This window comes from Sturnira hondurensis, unplaced genomic scaffold, assembly GCF_014824575.4.
Source record: "Sturnira hondurensis isolate 20B ecotype Veracruz unplaced genomic scaffold, ASM1482457v3 Scaffold0024805, whole genome shotgun sequence".
Lineage (NCBI taxonomy): Eukaryota > Metazoa > Chordata > Mammalia > Chiroptera > Phyllostomidae > Sturnira > Sturnira hondurensis.
This window is the reverse complement of record NW_028097436.1, coordinates 4,965,491-4,985,755: the sequence shown is the minus strand read 5'-3', so window position 1 is coordinate 4,985,755 and position 20,265 is coordinate 4,965,491. Positions and strand designations below refer to the sequence as shown.

Here is a 20,265-nt window from a genome sequence, read left to right as displayed (position 1 = left end):
CAGTCAAAAACCCGTGTATAATTTTTAACTCCCCCAAAACTTAGTTGTCTCTCCGTATCTGCCGGGGATGTGTTCCAGGACCTGTGCAGATACCAGTGTCCATGGGGGCTCAAGTTCCCTGTGTAAAATGATTGATGTATACAATGGGCCCTCTGCTTCCATGCACTCCCAGCCACTGGCCAGAAACACAACAGGTGTTTATTGGAAAAATTAAAAAATCCATGTATAACCAGATCCACACAGTTCAAACCTATGTTCAAGGACAACTGTACCACTCTTATCTTTGTAGACATTGTCAGCTTAGCTCTCCTATTAAAAAAAATGTAGAAGGTGAATTGTTGAATTTACATCACTGATTCGGGAACTTTTTGTTTCATCTTTTCTTTGGCTGTAGGCTGTGCATCTCTAAATGATAGAGAAAGAGAAACATCCTCAAATAATCCTGTCATAACCTCACATGGAGCTCCCTTCCTTATTTTCTTTCTAGGGAGCTTCCTTCTAAATATTTTCACGACTTCAGGATTTTTACCTTGCAAATAAGAACTGTGTTCCTTCCGATATTCAGAGTCTTCCATCACCACCTGTGGTGGCGAACTGAAGTCCTGCTCTGGCTTATCCAGCATCAGTCATCACTTGCCTTTGGCAAAAATGCAGGCAACTGTTTTCAGATCTGCTATTTATTATCACTATTATTCAGAATGTGAGTTTTGTTAACAGAGTGAAAATAAAAGGTAGACTAGTGGACTACATTTCCCTAAGAAGAAAAATAAAGCATTAAAAATCCTTTTGCACAACAAAACTAAGAAAGCACAGCATCGCATATTTTCACGTTATAGCGTTAAAAGGGCATTTTGCTCATTTTTGTTTTCTCTAAAAAAAGATGAGCCTGGAGGTCTCTTAAATATTCATATGTATAGCTTCGGTTATTTATGTTGAATGATTTGATATTACATTAAACAAACAAGCAAATTAACTATTTTCATGGGGTCTTTATTTAATCAGTATGTGAACTTTGAATACATTTTCTGAGGTTGATGTTTAAATTTGAATTATTTTAATTTAGAAGATGCCCAAGTACTACATGTCTGACAGAGAAACTACTAAGTGTAGATACTAGTATTTATTTATTTAAAGCGCACAGCTATCCTTCTGTGTAACCATTTCTAGTAAGACAAATAGTAATAGCGATTTTATGTGATCATATACAAGTTTTTCGAAATTGCATTTCTGTTTCTTAATCATGGAAACGAATAGGGTGTTTGATAATAGAATTCAAATATTATGCTGTAAGACTTCCTGAGTATGTAAGTTGATTCACATAATTTTTAAATAGCACATCAGAATGGCCTTGAAATGGACCCCGTGTTGTATAATTATGTTTTGTGGGGGAAGTAAATAACAGTCTATTTAATGGGGCAATAAAAACTTATATGAGCCGCTCCTATATTTCAGTCTTTAGGTTACAATTTGTTTATTATTTATTAGATTTAAATGTCTCATTTGGTGCAACTTCAGTCTATTAAATAAAAAGATAATTAGCTTTTAGAAATCTGTTGTTTACCCACACAGCTAAAACTGCCCCTTTGTTTTCCATTCTGCAATTTAGAATAACTAAGCAATTAGGCCTCCATTTTAGAGGAAATGCATATTACACAAATACTGCTTGGGAATGCCTGCCAGTCTCAACAGATAGCAATTAATGTGCATACTTGCTTTCATAAAGGCTTTGACAATTACCCTGTCCTCTACAGATAACATAAAATTAGATTATTTTCCATAATTGTGTATATTCTAGTTTTATGCAGTAGTGCTTTTGGTTTTCTGGCATTATTGGCAATTGATACACGTAAATAGGCCAGTGGTTTTAATCATTCCTCTATTTAGAAGAACATAACAAATTAAATCGCACTGGCTTTGATGTGTTTCTCTTTTCTTAACCTCCCCCACTTTTGGAATAGTAATACTATACCGATAATAATAGCAATAATAATAATATGGTAATACTATACCGATAATAATAGCAGCAACAGCACCCATACTACTACTAATACTAGCACTACTGCTTCCATCCCTACCATTGACCACAGACTATTTGCCAGGCTCCGTATGTGTTCATTATTGCGTGTAATGCTTAACAACAAGCTTGTGGTACTATTTTTATCAAAGAGTTGTTTAATTCCTTTGTACACGGTCACAGATTTAGCTGGCAACGAAGCCAGTACTCCTGTTCTCTGATCAGAGGTCATGTTTTTAATTATTGTGCTGTTACTCCTTTAGTGAAAAGGACCAGAATTATCTTAGTGATCAGTAACTGGCACCAGATTATGCCTGTGCGTGAAGGTTGAGAATTATCTTCCCTGGAAGCCTCCGACAGGGCCAGCTGTCTCTGTGGTAACCATATTCAGTGGCTTTAAACTAGATGACTTCTTCCTTTGCAAAGTGTTGGGAGGATTGCCAAGTTAGAAAGGCTTCCCTACTCTGGTTCAGGTTCCATTTCGATTATTTGGTTTATTCGAAGGTTTGTTTATCCCACTGCCCAGAAGTAGGAGGATAAATCAGCACCATCCTTCCCCTCTTGAAAGAGGGGTTTTTCATGGTCTGAGTAGTTCTGGGTACAATAGAGCTCAGCAGTTCTGAAGGAGGTGGAAACGTCTTCAGTATTTTTATCGTTTGACCCAGAAGTTTGGAACCAGGGAAATTATATTATATACTGGGTTTTACTTTTCATTTTAATTTTTTGTTTACAGTTTACTTGCAATATTATTTTGTATTTGTTTCAACTGTACAGCATAGTGGTTAGATACTCTTATTTATGCTTTACAAAGTGCTCCCCCTGGTATTCCAGTGCCCAGCTGGCGCAGTGCGTCGTTATCACAACATTATTGACTATATTCTGTATGCTGTAGTGTACATCCCTGTGACTGTTTTGTCACTACCGATTTGTACTTTTTAACCCCTTCACCTTTTTTTCCCAGTCCTCTAATTCTCCTCTCTGGCAACCACCGTTCCAATCGCTCTGTCTATGAATCTTTCAATTTTGTTTATTTGTTTAGTTTGTTCTTCAGATTCTACATATAAGTGAAATCATATGATTTCACTGTCTTTCTCTGACTGACTTATTTCACTGAGTGTAATACCCTCTAGGTCTATCCATGCTGTCACAAATGATAACATTTCATTCTTTTTTAGGGCCAAATAGTATTCCATTATATACATGTCTCTCAGCTTCTTTATCCACTCGTCTGTTGACGGGCACGTGGGCTGCTTCCATATCTTGGCTACTGGGAATAGCACTGCAGTGAACCCAGGGGTGCAAATATTCTGTCAAATTAGTGTTTTCGGTTACATTTTTTAAATGTTGGTAAGAGATTGAGATTCTGTTAGTCCTTATTGGGCGACAAGTGGGAAATTTTCCCGAAAAGTCTCACTAATAGCTACACAGCTTTTGACTTGTACGCAGCAGTCTCTTTCACTGGCGTAACAAGCTTCGATGGTCAGAGCTCATTCGGAGTCCAGCCTTGGTTGAACTAATACTTCTCTTCTCTGTGTAGCTGCGCAGGGCTCGCACGTGACCTTCTGTCTTCTTCCAAAAAGCCGCAGGAGAGGGAAATTAGGAGAGGAGGGTCTCAGACTTCCCCAGCACAATGTATCTTGAAATCATGATTTTGTGGTTTTTTACTTTGTTGAGTTATGGGTGAGACTCCAGTTTTTATTTAAATTTGTTTTGGAGTGAATAATTATTATAAGTTCTATTTGGGACAAAATAATTTCAATCTTTATAGTATAGCATGAATTCTAAGAATTTTACCAAAGAAATCTTTGTATTAATAACATTTATTTAAACTTTTCTGTTACCAAGCACAGATTCCCCCCCCCCCCCCCCGTATATATTCTAGGGCAGAAATGATACCATTCAATTCTTGTAATGCTGTTCTAATGTGGAGAGTGCCATAACTTTGATAACATCGGCTACATTTATTGTGCTATAATTGAGAACTCAATCACAGTGGCACCTTCTTTTGTGTACTGTTGTATACACCTTCAGTAATCATCCCCCTAATCGGTAGTCATTTACATAGTGTACACTTTCAGACTTGTGCGTGCTGTCACAACAGGCCCTCTCATGCCAGATGGCCAATTCTAAGTGGAGTTACTTGTATTTGATGGGAATTCATTCTTTTATTTTCAGAGATAGACAGTCAATGAGTATTGTCTTGTTTTCAAACATAACCGTAAATCTTTCCAGCTTTTAAGAAACTTATGGCCCTGGCCAGGTAGCTCGGTTGGTTAGAGTGTCATTCTGATACACCAAGGTTTGTGGTTTGGAACCCTCAGTGAGGACACAAACAAGAAACAACCAGTGCTCTGACCAGGTGGCTCAGTTGGTTGGAGCACCATCCTGTACAACTAGAAGGTTGTGGGTTCAGTTCCCCCTCAGGGCTTATACCTAGGTTGCTGTTTTATCCCCAGTCTGGACAAATATGAAGGCAACTGATTGATTACCCCCCAACCCCCACCCCACACCAGGCAGTTCTCTCTCCCTCACACTCTCCACGCCCCCCCACTTCCCCTCTCATTCTCAAATCAATTTAAAAAAGAAGCTTATCACATTCTGTTATCTAATACATACTCTTAAATATTATGCAAATTTCTGCTTTTAGCCTTTACCCTGAGGAACAGAGGCTTATACAGGCAGCCGCTTGTTTTAGAGCCAAAAAAGCTACACTTAGGAAACTTCTTACCTTCATAGAATCTATCCAACACTTTCAAAAAAGAAAAAATGTATCTAACAGTGTATCTAGCAGTTAAAAAAGAGGTGAAATTTGTACCATCCCTAAAGCCCAGTACTTGTGTTGCCAATCAAAAAAGCTGTAACAACCAAGTGGACAAAGTTGCAACACACACAGGATTGCTTTTCGTGCCTCAAGACAGCTGAATCCATATTATGTCTAAACGCCTTTTGCAATTCAGAAATGCAAAATGGTCTGAAAACCTTAATTTTCTTGAGTAAATTAGTGCCCTGATGCATTTGAGGCCACACCTGACCTGAACTGATAGGAGGTCCCATCAAATGGGAATATAATACGTTTAATTAGAGGATGTTGCCCCAGGTTGCTCTGGATATGTTAAGATTCTACAGCATATACACCTTTTTAAATTTTCTGCAGTCTGAAAAACTAAATCTAACATATCTGACTGCATTGCTAGATTTAGCTAGCAATGAAGCCAGCACTCATGTTCTCTGATCAGAGGTCATGTTTTGGTCTGGTCATATCAGAGGTCTGATCAGAGTCAGATAAGAGACTGTGAACTTGTGCTTCTCACGGACTGCTCTCTGCCTCTGTTGAAGTGGTTACACCACCTACCTCGGCCACAGTGACTCCTACTTCTCTGCCCTTTTCTGGTGCTCTCTTTGCCATAAATACCTTTTCTCTAATTTTTAACTGACTGAGTATAGCAAAATGTGATTAAGTTCAATTCTTGCATTCTTTAAAATGTCTTCTAAATATATGTCCTTGATAAACAGACAACCCCTTTTTTATAAACTATTATAGTCTTGCCATATAACTTATGTATTCAGTATTTCATTGATGCTAGTTCATTTTGCTCTAGTCTTATGCTTCCAACATTGTGTATGTTTTTCAAGAACATGGCTTTATGCTTTCCTTTTTTCATAGGACCTAGTGTCCTGTGTACACATAGTAGATACCACAGAGGCCACTCAAGATACGTCAGACAGTTGATAAAATGTTACTGGTCAAATGACATCTTTTCCATTTCGAGTTGAGTTTGGGATATTGATATTTATATGTAAAGAAAAATGTAGATCATAGTACAGCCCTCGAGCTAAGTTAGACTGCACCTGTTTTTATAAATAAACTTACATTGGAAAATAGCAACATGCATTCCTTTACATACATTGTCTCTGGCTGTCTTGGTGCTACAAGTGCAGAGCTGAGTAATTAGAACACGGATCATTTACTCCACAAAGCCTAAAATATTTAGTATCTAGTTCTTTGCAGAAAAAGCTTGTCTTTTCAGTATTTCAGTTTGATGTAGATCAGTAATTTGTACAGAATATTCTTTGATTTTCATAACAGAATTTTTTAAACTGTTCTGTTAATTTTTTATTGATTTTATAGAGAGGGAGAGAGAAGAAGGAAGGAAGGGAGGAAGATCGATTTGTTATTTCACTTATTTACGCATTTACTGGTTGATTCTTGCATGTTCTCTGATTGGGGATTGAACTCACAACCTTGACTTTGGGATGATGCTCTAACCAACTGAGCTACCCAGACAGGATGTTAATTTTTTCTTGTTTTCCTGTAGCCAAAGCACACATTTGCAAAGTGTGACTGGTCTGTGCTGGAAAATGAGTATCTAGTAGTTAAATAAGTAAAAATACTGATTGAAAGGTAATGGGAAGTGTTAGGAAAATCTTAATCTTTCTGCACATTTCTAATAGCAGAGAATATCTGCACTTGAACTTTTGAAATGCTAGCAAGCTCCTGGGCTGCTGATTGTTCCAGTAACCAGTCAGTAACCAACTATTGTGCTCTTCTTATCCTTTTATTCCAGCTTACACTTCCCAGTATTTCTGTACTATTGTTTGTATATCTTTTTGAGATGAAAATATCAATGCGTCAAAAGGTCATAGCAGGAGCCAGAGTTTTATTTTTTTTATTAATAGGCTGTCTCTTTTCTCTTCCTATTTTTGGTCATTTTGACATTAAATCCTTAAAGTTGAAGGAAATCCATTCAGTGGTGCTGAACTTGGTTGTGAAGGTTGCTCACTCTAAAGTGATTATCTTGCCTAGTGAAAAAGGAATTCAGTAGTATTTGGCTTTTGATGATGACTAAATATACCCTAGGGCAGACCGGGAAAATTAAGCAGAGAAATTGAATATTTATGTGTTACTTGAAAATGGCATAAATAGCCATTTGTGTTCAGATGAAATTAGACATTATTTTGTAATAGGATTTTAAAATATTGTTTCCTGGGTAGCTTCCTTCCTCAGTATCCAATGTTCTTCAGGAAAATTAGAAGCAGCATAAACTTAACAGAGTTAACATGGAGGGCAGCCCTCGCACGGGCTCGGGTGCCCGAGGCAGGAGGAATGTGCCAGACTGGTGTAATAACAGAAAACAGATGACTGTGTTTGGAACGAGCAATTCTTGCGAGATCATTGCCTGGCTCGCGTGAACTGTCACAAGAAAACTCCCACCGATAATTGTCATTAACGGGTAGAAGTGACAGTAATTTTAATTCAGTATAATCCTTTGAGTGTTTATTTTTAAACTATTAGTGATATTCAGGCAAGAATTCTTGCAAAGTAGGAACATTTTTTCTCAGATCATTGTTGAATCAGAGGTTCCATCACTAACTTAAAGTGCATCAGAAAGCTGAATAGTTTCCCCAAAGTCATTCCAGCTCAGGTTCTCTTACTTGCCAGTAGTTCTAAAGATTTTAAATGTTTGACAGTTCCTCTTTTTAACCTAACTGCAAAGTAGCCTTCAAATGGCATGAAGTCAACAAAAAGGCCTATCTTAATCCAAAGCCAGGAAAGACAGCCTTGCCCAGCGTGCTGCCGATATCTTCAGAAGTATTGATTCTGTGGTGGTGGGTTGCAGTTCTGATCTCCTTTCCAGTGGATATTCTCGATGCTAATTAAATTCTATTTTCTGTTGAATTCACATGAGAATAAAAGCATTTTTAAATATTTCTATGGCACAGTGGTGTTTTTGTCTGGATGAAAGCATGGGGTCTTTTGAGACGCGCCCCTCGCTGTTTCTTGAGTGCACAGAATGGTTTTGTTAGATAAACATTAAATCAGTCAATAAGTAAATCTAAATATTTTAATAGGTTACCCTACCATTTTGCTGTATACTCTGATTTTTAACTTTGATACATGAAAATATCACTCACAGTCATTGGAACCACTGTCCAACTTTGCAAAAGACCCTAACGCTGCTCACCTTCTCTTTAGACTGCAGCTTTCTTGTGAAATGCTAAGGAGCCTTGTCCAGGGAAACGTGGGGTTTGGGTTACACTGTGTTCTGGCAGACCCTTCCATTTTGCCACTTTGGTGCACAGCATTGCAGTCTGAGGAAGTACCATTTCTTAAATTACGAGCTTGAACAAAAATGTCTTCAGGTTGTACTTGGAGGCATAGTGGGGAGTTTAAGAAGTGTTTCTTCTCTACCTGGAACACTAGAAGAGCCTAAACGACCCCATGCTTTGCTCAGAACTGCCGCACTGGCGTGGTGGGGAAAGCTGGGAAGAAGTTCTATTTCCTCTCACCCATGAGAGCATTTCCATTTTATGGTTGGCATCACCCTATTCCTAAAACATTGCTCTCTGATACCATAGAAATGGAACAGTCGCCAATCATCCTGTGTCAAAGGGGAAGGTAAGAGGAGAAGGGAAGTACCTCTCCAGAAAACAGTGTTTAGCATTCTTATAACCTGAGAAACTCATAGAGATATAAAAATTTCCACCTGAGTATCACAGTTTAGCTAATGGACTTTTGAGTGTACAAGATGCCGCTGGCCTGCTCCAATTTGAGGTCAGTTATTTGAAAAGAAATCACAAGTTTAGAGAATTTAATATATCCTCCTAGAAATTTATCAGGGACACCAGGCATAAAGGTCTATTAACTAGATTTTATCTAATTAATTAGATAAAATATAAAAAGGAGGAAAATGACATGAAATACCTACTATAGTTACTTTAAATGATATTTCATTTAACGTTCTGCTTTGGCTATAGTTAGTTTATACATGAAAATTAAACATACCATTATTTTTTTAGTTAATAAATCTTACAAAAATAAAATTCTTTTATACAAAATTAGCCATGTTTATAAAAATAAACCTTGTTTGAGCTGCCGTTTCTAGTATAGTATCTTTCTACAACGGGTGTTCAATAAGCACTTTTAAAATATGTAATTCAACCCTGGCTCGTGTAGCTCAGTGGATTGAGCATGGGCCTGCGAACCACACGATCCCAGTTCGATTCCCAGTCAGAGGACACATGAGAGGCAACCATACATTGATATTTCTCTCCCTCTCTCCTCTCCTTCCCCTCTAAAGATAAATAAATAAAATATTTAAAAAATAAAAATAAAAAAATATGTAATTCGTGTCTGTGGGACAAAAATTCCTCCGTTTGTACATATTCTATTTAAGTAGACTCACTGAAGGTAAATTGGCCCAATCCTGGGATGAGAAATGACATTTGACATGTTTGCTTTGTGTGTTCATATGGTATTGATGACAATTGGTGTTTCACAATCACCACAACAAACTTTGGGGTGCAAAGATGTAACTCTTTGTATAAGTGCAAATGTAATTTCCAACTCTGAGCTGCAGCCTAAACAATGGTGAACAACCTAGCCAGTTTCCTCCCCCTCTCCCTCCGTACCCCTCCCCCTCTCCCTCTCCCTCCGTTCCCCCTCCCCCTCCGTACCCCCTTCCTCTCCCTCTGTTTTAACTCAGTAATTTCAGTGTAGAATTCAGTTGTTTCTGTTTGAAATTTCCTTGCACACTTTCTCTTTTTATTTTCCTTCTCCCTTAAATGGACCCCAAGCTTGAAAGCTGGCATGGGGCACACTTCTAAGGGTGTGCACTCTTTTAGGTTCACTTCTTTCTGAGCCTGAAACAGCCTCTTTACTTGGACCTAATTTCTTCAGTTATGAAGAAATTTGTTCAGTGATGTCTGTTTTGCTCTCAAATGGTAACCTGGGAGGTCTGTTGGATTTCTCTTAGATACCATCTCTGTCCCTGACATTGATGATCCTCAAAAATGCATCCATGTTCTTCACTTGAATTTCTACTTCCTCTCTGCCAACTGCTTCTTCTTCCCAGCCAGTGTGCACAGGAAGTTGCTGTGCTCCCCCAACAGCGCTCAGCTGTGGGGGAAGGAGGGGCGGAAAGGAGATTCTGCAGCCTCCTTGTGCCTGCACTTGTTCTTGGCACCTCTCGGTTGCACACGTACAACCCCGCAATGCATTGCCAGTGAATCTGCCACTTTCCCAGCTCTGTGTGTTGGGCACAAGATACTTCCACTCTTGGAGTCCACTCCCTGTGAGTCCGTGGGGACTTCACCCTCTCAGTCCCATGCTGCCTCTGGAATGAGGAGCAGTGTGCACGAAATCTCCTCCCTTCCTGCTCTCTGCTACCAGGTGGGAGCATGTTTTCCACTTACAAGCCAAGAATGTAGTGAGCATTCTCTCCTATGGGCTGGTTTCTATATGTAAAATAGTCCTTTTAGCTTTCACATGAGAGTAAAGGAAGGGATGGTAGGTTGGCATCTGAGCAATAGTGCTCAGACCTCTACAGGCCCCTTGAAATGCAGAATCTTGAATTAGGTGGATACCCGTTGAACACAGAATTAAATGAGCCAGGACTTCCACGCCTGGGAATTCACTGGAGTGAGTAAATTAAGACACAGAGGCATGAAATTTATATTTGGACAGCAACAAATAACATAGCATGCCTGGAGTGATCTTTCAGTAGAGCTGCGGGAAGAGATGAGGCTAAATTGAAAGTCAGAGAGTGCTGTGCTTAGGGTTTCTACTTCGTGCTTTAGGCAGGCTCCTAGGGCATTTAAGCAGAGCAGTGAGTGATTGGGTCTTCTTTGAGAGAGAGAGGACTCTGATGGCAGAAGTGCAGGTGGATGAGAGGATGTGGGGAGAGTAGAAAGAGTGAGACCAATTAGGGAACTTGAAATTTTGTAGAAGATAAATGCCAAAGGCCTGAGTAAGGATGTACTGAGAAAGAGAAGACAGGACAGATCTTAAAGGCAGTTTTGAGGTAGTCCCAATGAGCTTTGTACCTGACTGAATATCGGAGAACAGGAGAGACTTTCACAAGGAGTGGATGGTATTTCTACATGGTGATTTTGCACCTCCAGTTTTTTTTTTAAAAGATTTTATTTATTTATCTTTAGAGGGGAAGGAGAGAGGGAGAGAAACATCAATGTATGGTTGCCTTTTGTGCGTCCCTGCTGGTAGTTAGCCTGCAAGGAACTGGCCTGCAACCCAGGCATGTGCCCTGACTGGGAATCGAACCACGATTGTGTGGTTCGCCGACCTGTGCTCAATCCACTGAGCTACGCCAGCCAGGGCTGCACCTCCAGTTTTGCAGCTGGGGAATAATTGACCATGTGAAAGGGCCTGGCATAGGGTATGAAACACACTGTCATGTAAATGTTAGCCTTTTTTCTTAGAGGAAAAGCCTTCTTTTGTTAACAAAGAGACATTTTTAGGCATTCTTTTGTAACTGGACGAATCAAGAACATGTGGAGCCAAATCACATCAGTTCATGAGGATAACCTGGAGCCGGCCTCCTCCAGCCGAGGCTTGGAGTGCGGGTAAGGTGAGATGGAGAACCTTCCTGCAGAGGTGAGATGAACCCAGTGTTTGGGCTCTGCAGTTCTCATCATTGATCTTTGCTTTCCTGTTTGTTTTCCGGGCATCTGTGATGCTGCTTTAGTCAGAGTTTTTTGTTTTTTTTTAAGCGTTAATCACACTTGTCTGGTATTCCAAAAGAATTTCCAAGGCTCTGTGTTGTTTGCTCTTATGGCTTTAAATTTCTGACAAGAAGTTTATAAGATACCTCATTGGAAAATCTCCTTTATTAATGGAATTATTAAAGTAATAGTGGAGAAAACTTTTCTATCAGAATATTTCCTTCATTCAACAAATATCTTCTGAGCACAGTTCCTGGGGATAAGACAGGAAACAAAGCAAACCCTGGTCTCTGCCCTTGTGAGCTAATGTCCTTGTGGGAACGATGAACAACATTTAAGATAAATATATAGTGTTAGAATTTAGTCAGTTCTAGGGAGAATGAAATAAAGCAAGGATGGAGAACAGGAAATGTGAACAGGAGGGACATTGTAGATAATGTGTTTTTTTCCACTTGTGAAAATTCTCAGTGCCGTGGACAATGCTGTTACTTTCTTGGATTACAAGCAGAGTCATGTAGCATAGAGTGCTCTGTTAAGTAAAAAACATGCTGTGTTATAGTTTAAGCAGTCAAAATCTGTTTAGGTCCATAGTCAGTCATTCTATAACAGTGTCCTGTATTAAAATACAAACCATATTGCCCTGGCTGCTGTGGCTCAGTGGATTGAGCACTGGCCTGGGAACCGAAAAATGGCTGGTTTGATTACCAGTCGAGGCACATACGGGGGTTGCAGGCCCAGTCCCCAGTTGGGGGCATGCTTCTCTCCCTGTCTTTCTCCCTCCCCTCCTCTTTCTCTAGAAAATAAATAAAAAAATTTAAAACTACACATTATATTATAAGATGCTTTTCATTTTGCTATAAATATGAGAAGTCTGCCCATGTGTGATCTATTTTTTGTTGTTGTTTTTTGTTTTGCTTCCTATTAGCTTACAAGATGAATGTATTTGTTTTTTGTTTTTTTTTCTTAATATATTTTATTGATTATACCATTACAGTTGTTCTATTCCCCCCCTTCAATCCCCTCCACCCACACCCTCCCTCCCCCACCACTCTCCCCCCCTTAGTTTATAACCACATGTCTCAAGTTCTTTGGATTCTATATTTCCCCCACTATTCTCGCCCTCCCCCCTATCTATTTTCTGCCTACCATCTATGCTATTTTCTGTGCCTTCTCCCCTCTTCTCCCCCTCCCACCCCCCTGTTTCTAACCCTCCATGTGTTCTTCATTTCTATGGTTCCACTCCTGATCTAGCTGTCTTCTTGGTTTGCTTTTGTTTTAGGTGTGGTTGTTAATAACTGTGAGTTTGCTGTCCTTTCACTGTTCATCTTTTTCATCTTCTTTTTCTTATATAAGTCCCTTTAGCATTTCATATAATAAGGGCTTGGTGATGATGAACTCCTTGAACTTGCCCTTATCTGAGAAGCACTTTATCTGTCCTTCCATTCTAAATGGAAGTTTTGCTGGATAAAGCAATCTTGGCTGTAGGTCTTTGGATTTCATGACTTGGAATACTTCTTTCCAGCCCCTTCTTGCCTGGAAGGTCTCTTTTGAGAAATCCGCTGACAGTCTGATGGGAATTCCTTTGTAGGTGACTGTCCCCTTATCCCTTGCTGCTTCTAGGATTCTCTCCTTCATTTTGGTCTTGGCTAATGTGATTATGATGTGCCTTGGTGTGTTCCTTCTTGTGTCCAACTTCTTTGGCACTCTCTGAGCTTCCTGGATTTCCTGGAAGTCTATTTCCTTTGCCAGACTGGGGAAGTTCTCCTTTATTATTTGTTCAAATACGTTTTCCACTCGTGGCTGTTTCTTTCCCCCTTCTGGTACCCCTATAATCCGGATGTTGGAACATTTAAAGATGTCCTGGAGGTTCCTAAGCCTCTCCTCATTTTTCTGAATTCTCATTTCTTCATTCCTTTCTGGTGGGATGTTTCTTTCTTCCTTCTGGTCCATTCCATTGATTTGAGTCCCAGTTTCCTTTCCATCACTATTGGTTTCCTGTGCATCTCCCTTCATTTCAATCAGTCCAGCCCTCACACGTTCCTCTAATTTGTAACTTTGTTCCTCTAATTTGTGACTATAATCAACCAGTTCTGTGAGCATCCTGATAAATAGTGTCCTGAATTGTGCTTCTGAGAGGCTGGCAATTTCTCGGTCTCTTAGAGTTATTGGCTCTGGGACTTTGAGTTCTTCTTGTGCCATCTTTCGGGTTGTTCGTGCCTGTTCCATAGCAGGATCAGAGCCCTAAAGTGTTCACTAGAACAGGGCAACTCAGTCGCTGGGTTGTGACGCTGTATGTGGGGGCAGGGTCAAAGAGGGACTATGGCGTCCTGTCCACCGCCTGCCGCCACGGCCCTCACCGGTGCCGCAGTTGCTGCCCTCAGTCACCGGGCCCACGAGTTTCGTCCCACTGCACACGAGTGTGCCACCACCGTCAGCCCTCGCCCCCTGGGGCCTGCGTGGTCTGTCTCACTGTGCGTGAATGTGCGACTGCGGTCTGCCCTGCACCCCAACTGGTTCCCGTCTGCCTGCGCGCCTGGGTCGGGGACCCTGTCCTGCCCGACCCTGCTCGCTGCTGGCTCCGCCCCTCTTACCGTCCCCGTTGAACGGTTAGATGTAGTCGGACTTCCGTATAATTCAATTTTCTTTCGTTTGATTGTGTCTTTGTTTCTCCAACCCTTTGTTGTATTCAAACTTGGTTGTGGGAGAAGGCACAGTGTTTCCACCTATGCCTCCATCTTGGCAGAAGTCCAAGATGAATGTATTTGAAAATTAACTGATTTTTGCATGTTTTCCTCACATTTTTGATCAGTAAAGACAGAAATGGGTTTAGAAAAAGTTTATGATATGGTGGACTTAGGCAAATATATATGTATGCAGGTATGTGCAACTGTATGTGAACAAACCTTTTCATTAATGAATTGTCTCTTATGTCTATTACTAGTTTGCTTTCTGTGGTTCCTTAATTTTCTGAATGGAATATGCTTAGTATGTATGTAGAACAGAAATAAAAGTGTCATATATCACAGAATCAGCAAAACTTTTTACAGATTGACAACTTCTGGTTTTCCCTGACAAATACTCAATCAGCACTTCAGTCTCTATAAAGTAGGGCTCATTAACATGCATAAACTAGCAGCCGGATCTAGTTATAATGCATTTTTAATGTGTGACATTGTGTAACTCTTTAGTCTTGTAATAAAAAGTTGAGTGGCCTCCAGTGATCACGGAGGTTCTGAGATCAATTTAACCTGGATAAAACCTTTATCTATAACCACTGTCATTAGAAATAACTAGCATTTCACTAATTAGCTCATCATTTATAACCCATAAGCTTCTAACAGATGGTAAATGTTTATAAACACCCACAGATGTGTGCACAGCTGACTCTCAGTTATCCGTAGGAAGAGGGTACATAGATAATTTAGATTCGCTCATAATATAAACCCCCTCTTTTTGGCTAGTTTCAATCTCCTTTCTTTTTGGACTTGTTACAACTGTCAGTGAAGTAGCAAATTAATCTCATTTCCAGTCGCCCTCTTATTGATGCAGCTACCTACCCCCTGGTGAAAATCTAGTATGTACAAATGTGGTCACAAGATGACTGGCAAGAGGGAGAACATGGGAAGCACAAACTAAAATAAATATATTGAGCAATGAAGAATTATTCATTTGTTCTACGAATGATTCGTTTTTAGCTACATACCTAACAAGGAGCTCTAAGCTGTGGAACCACAGGAAGCCACCCACTCCAGCAATGTCATACCTAAGCTCTCTGGGACAGAGGAAAGTATCCCCTTATACCCAGGGGAAAGGAAAGAACACCGTTTCCCACAGCAGCCTAGTTCTCTGTTAACTACCATTTCTTTCCACATAATTATTTCCATAAGTTAGTGTCAATCTTTTCTTATTGTAACGTCAACCTACTGACTGTCTCATACTGAATGAAGGTGAGATATAAATATAATAACCCAAGTGCCATGAAGTTACTAATTTTCCATGTTTCTTTGGGCCAAAGAGTCGAGGGTCTTCCTTTTGTCTTTTAATCTTTTTTTTTGTTTCTTAATCTAGAACTTTCATTCATTCTCCTCTGTGCATTGGACTGCATTTCCCTTACCTGGGCAGTTTTAAAGGCAATATTTGACTGAGGCACCCTGAGCCAGGAGCCGTGGGGAGGTAACTGAGGTCTGCAGACCACTGACAGAGTGAACTTCGAAGGGCAGCCGTTCTGTGTTCCAGTGACCTACAGAATGCCTACCGTGTCATCAGGCCGAGGCAGTCCTAAGTTAATGCAAGTTGTTTTCCAGCATTTCCTTACTCAAGGAACATTAATTTATTTCCGCTTATTGGAGAGGAAAATTGATCACTCCATAAAAACATGTTACAAATAAATATTCCATTAAGGAAGAAATTTAATGATATATTAGATAAAAGTGAAAATTACCATGAAGAACTTGAGTGGTAGAAAAATGTTTCACTGAAGAAAGAAATCTTGCACCACTGGAGCTACCCAAGGGATTTGTAACTTTTCAGACAAAGGGTACGTTAGTTTTCATCGAAGAGAATTTTAAGTGCTAACAGGTCTTATAAGAATCTTATTGGGCAATTCCCCAGTAAGAAAAGCTACTGGGAACACAATGCGTTGAGAACCTTTTGTGTGTACTTGTCTCGGGCCACTGCCTTCTGACTCGAACAAGTAGTGCCCTTCACTGAGATGTGGGACGCAGGAGGAGCATCGTAGAAATCCGGGGAGGGTAGTGGAATTCAATACCACAGATGTTACATTTGACGTGTCTATAGGACACGCGATTTGCCATGTGTAATGAGTGTACTAGGGTGACTGTCTCATCTCAGTCTGCCTGAGACTTTCCTCCATTTAGCAATGAAGGTCCCATCTTCCAGGAAACCATTTAGTCTTTGGCAAACAGGGATTGCTGGTTACTGTAGGCAATGCTCAGGAGTAGAGTTTGTGCTAATGATTTAAAAAAACAAAAAACTTAGAATTCTCAGTGAGCAAAGCTATGGGAATTAATGAATCACTGTTGGAGAATGAGAGGAACGATGTGGGTGTAAGCAGAGGAAGAGGAGCCAGGAGGAGAGCTTGGAAAGGCATCACCATGGAGGCAGTAGGGGAACCAAGATATTCTTGTATCACAGGCCCAGGGAAGACACCCTTTCAGAGGAGAGAGTGTAGAACGTTGTCAAACGCTGCTGAGAGATCATCTAACAAACAGACCGACACTTGTCTCATTGACTTCAGCTCAAGAGAAGGGTGTGTTGGTAAATGATTATGGAAAGTGAGGCAGATTTAAGAAAGGAGGGAAAACTGCACTAACTGGAGGGAACTGGAGGGGTCAAGGAGGACGAAGTAGGTGTCTGAATCTGTTTAATGTGGGTTGGGAGGAGTGAGAAAAGGAGATGTTGGGAGACAGTGACACCCAAAGGAGCAGGTGGTGAGGGCAGCAGGGCAGAGTGCGGGGGGTGTGATACCGGCACAGGTGGGGGACATGGTCTTGGAAAGCAGCTGCTCTGCTATTGTGATGATGGGTGGGAAGGAGGAAAAGCTGATTGTAGATCTGATGGTAGGATGTTAAGGGTGTTTTCAGTGGGTTGCCTGTATTTTGAAATCTAGAGGAAGTCCTGTGCTGGAGGTCAAATTGAGAGCCTGGAGGGAAATGAGGATGCATGAATCAGCCCCTTTGAAGGAGCCTGAGAAGCCTCTCCTGGGGAAACATAGGAATGTTGGATAGTGTGAAGAATCCAGTTGATGTTGGCAGCTGTGATTATGTGCTGTCCCTGACCCTGCAGAATTATTTTTCAACTCTACTGGCAGCTGGTGCAGTGCCAAGAATGTGGGATTTGGGGTTCATTTATGCTTCAGCACCACTCTGAGAAAGAACATCATTGGAGGAGGGAAGGCTTGTCAGCCATTGTCAGCATGACGAACCACGGAGCATAAACTAGATAGGCAAGAAAATGGGGCAGGTCCGTGGAGATTTCCATGGATAGACATTAGGACTAATGAGAGAGTGGGAAGGGGAGCGAGAAGAACTTGGACAGCAGTCAGAGAATGGCTTGTGTTAAGTTATGAGAAGTAAAATAAAACCATTGTGGGTGACATCCAAATTCAGATTATGGATACAAGAGTGAGCAATGGAAAGCAGAGACAAAGCATTGGTCTCTGGGGATGAGGGAAGTAAAAAAACTCAGAGGATTTGCTCTTGTTCACATGGAATTGAATTCGTGCAGGACCTGACTTGAAGGAAGACTGAATCAGATGACAATGTCTATTTTGAATGAGAAAGGAGATTAGTGCCTGATTAGGTGATGTTGACCTAGAAGAGTGACAGTGGTCTAACTCAATGACATGTGTCTCTGAGGAGAGCACTTTTTACATAAGGGTGGAGGAAGTGATAGCCTGATAGAGCAGTAAAGACAGGGAGAAACAGAAACTTCTCCTCACCCATCCCCTGCCCATCCAGTGTGAGAGCACGAGCAACGTGTGCTAGAATGGGGTCGTGGACATCATCTCTCAGTGTCCAGGTACAGCCCATTTCCAATTAAGATGAGAGGGTTGGAGGAATGTTCACTAAAGACATTGAGATAGTAGGGAAGTCGTTTATGCTAATAAGTGTTTGAGGAAATGAAGGTCAGGGAGGACTTGACTCTCGGGCAGTGGTATCGGAGAATGATAGTGATACTGGTTTCGCCGGCCTCAAAATGAAGACCCATGCAGGCACACGGCAAAGATACTGCATTTTCGGTTCCAGGCCACCTCAATCGAGTGCGCATCACAATAAAGCAAGTCCCACGGTTGTTTTGGTTTCTCACTGCATATAAAAGTTATGTCTACACTCTGCTGTTGTCTACTAAGTGCAATAGCATTACCTCTGAGAATACAGTATACCTAAGTAAAAAATACTTTATTGTTAAAAAAAGCTAACCATCATTCTTGCCTTCAGCGAGTTGTAATCTTTTTGCTGGTGGAGGATCTTGCCTTAATGTTGGTGAAAGCACAGTGTCTGGGAATGAAACAAGTTATGCTCTGTAGGGAGGGACCAGTGGGCCACTGCACACTGAAGTGATCCTTGTATTTCCAGGTACTCCTGGTTTTAGGAGAGGGTTGTTTCTGCCTTTTCTTAGTGAGGAAGGAAGCATCTGTGACCACCTCATTTATTGCCAAGTTCTGGGAAAGGAATCTGGTGCCCAGTGAATTTGAGGAAACCCAACCTATGCTCATTGGTTGAGTTCCCAGCTATGAAAGTCATTGTCTTTTTGTAAGATGCATTTCCTGAAATACCTTCCTCAGCAGCACTAAGGATCTGCATACTTCTCAGTTATCATATACCACCGCCTCTGTATCAAAAGTCTATTCATGGAAAAAATGTGAGCATTAGAATCCAAAAGATACTATTCAAATCTCCTTTTGCTACCTATCCTTTGTAGAGCTGTGGGCACATCACGGCACCTCCTTAAGCTCCAGGTTCCCTGCTTCGATATGGATCTGACCACAGCTACTTTGTAGAACAGGAAACTCATTTTAACCCAGGGCTACGTCAGCCCGGAGGTTGCCTTCAAAGGGCTGGGTGTAATTTTAGGACTGTATAAATGTAACTACTCCTTAACTGTTAAGCAAGAGCTCATGCTGCAGCCCGGTAGAAACAAGGTGCTGGGCCAGATAAAACAAGGTGAACGGCGGAATTCGGCCCACAAGCCTTGTGTTTGCCACCTGTGTTGTAGAGTTGACATGAGAATTAGATTAGAAATTCTAGGTAAAATGCTCCGCGCAGACCCTAGCAAGCAGGCATTCAAAATGATGGTTCCTGATATATCTTAATTTGTATTTAGGTCATCATTCTTTTTCTCATGCATTCTTTTTTTCTAAATAAAATTGTTCTCAACCTCAGTTTTTATTAAGAGATTTCTGTATTCCTTTTGTCAGCTTTTTGTAGTCAAGAGGAAAATCTGCCATCTTTCTCTTCAGTGAATTTCCACACATTTTGGCCTCCAGTTTCTTTGCAGTTGTTAATGAGTTCGTGGAAAGTTCAGTTGTCTCCCATTTTCATTTCTTTTCTGTGTTATTTGCTTTCTCTGGAAGCATATATCAGTTCCTTTTCTTACTTTCCACTCATTCAGATTTGCTTTATTATCATTGCTGACTTCCTTTCTCTCAAAAAATATGTTGCTGTTACTCTAAGATTTTTGAATTCCTTACATTTGTAATATTAATGCCACCATTTCTGCGTCTGATTGGAGAGGGATGGGGAGGGAATGTCATATTTGTGCAGAATTAATCTGTATTTTCCCTTTGAAACAAATTGAAAAAATAATGAATACTTAATCCTTTGAACCACAAATTCATATTAGAAATGAATCTAGAACTTGAATCTCATAAAATACTTTGTTTGGACTGGGTTAGCAGCAGTGAGGTGATACTTAACCCAAATCATTCTTGGTCCCCAAAATGCTAATCCACAAATTTTCACTGTTTTACTGTACTAAGTATAGGGTCTTGTGTTTTAAATTACAATGAAAACATTTGAGAAATATAAGTGCAAATACAGCTATCAAAAAATAACCCCTAAAATTATCACTGGGCAGCCATATCTTGAATGAACCTACCACCTCGGTGTTGGGGAATTTCATAGCAGTCTGTTCATTGGTCTGGAGCAGTCATCATGCAGGTCGTTGTAAATCACGTGTTCGAATCGCCTGTAGACTGTGCATCACATGAGAACAGGGACAGGCTGGTTTCAGTACTTGACACATATTCCTGGTGAACATTTGTGGAACTG

General features: G+C 40.6%; 1 protein-coding gene across 2 annotated transcripts in view; it reads left to right on the top strand.

Moving 5' to 3' along the window:
• The window catches only part of DIAPH3 (diaphanous related formin 3), a 475,029-nt gene that overhangs the window by 336,438 nt on the left and 118,326 nt on the right, over window positions 1–20,265 (top strand). The gene's annotated exons all lie outside the window — the stretch shown is intronic.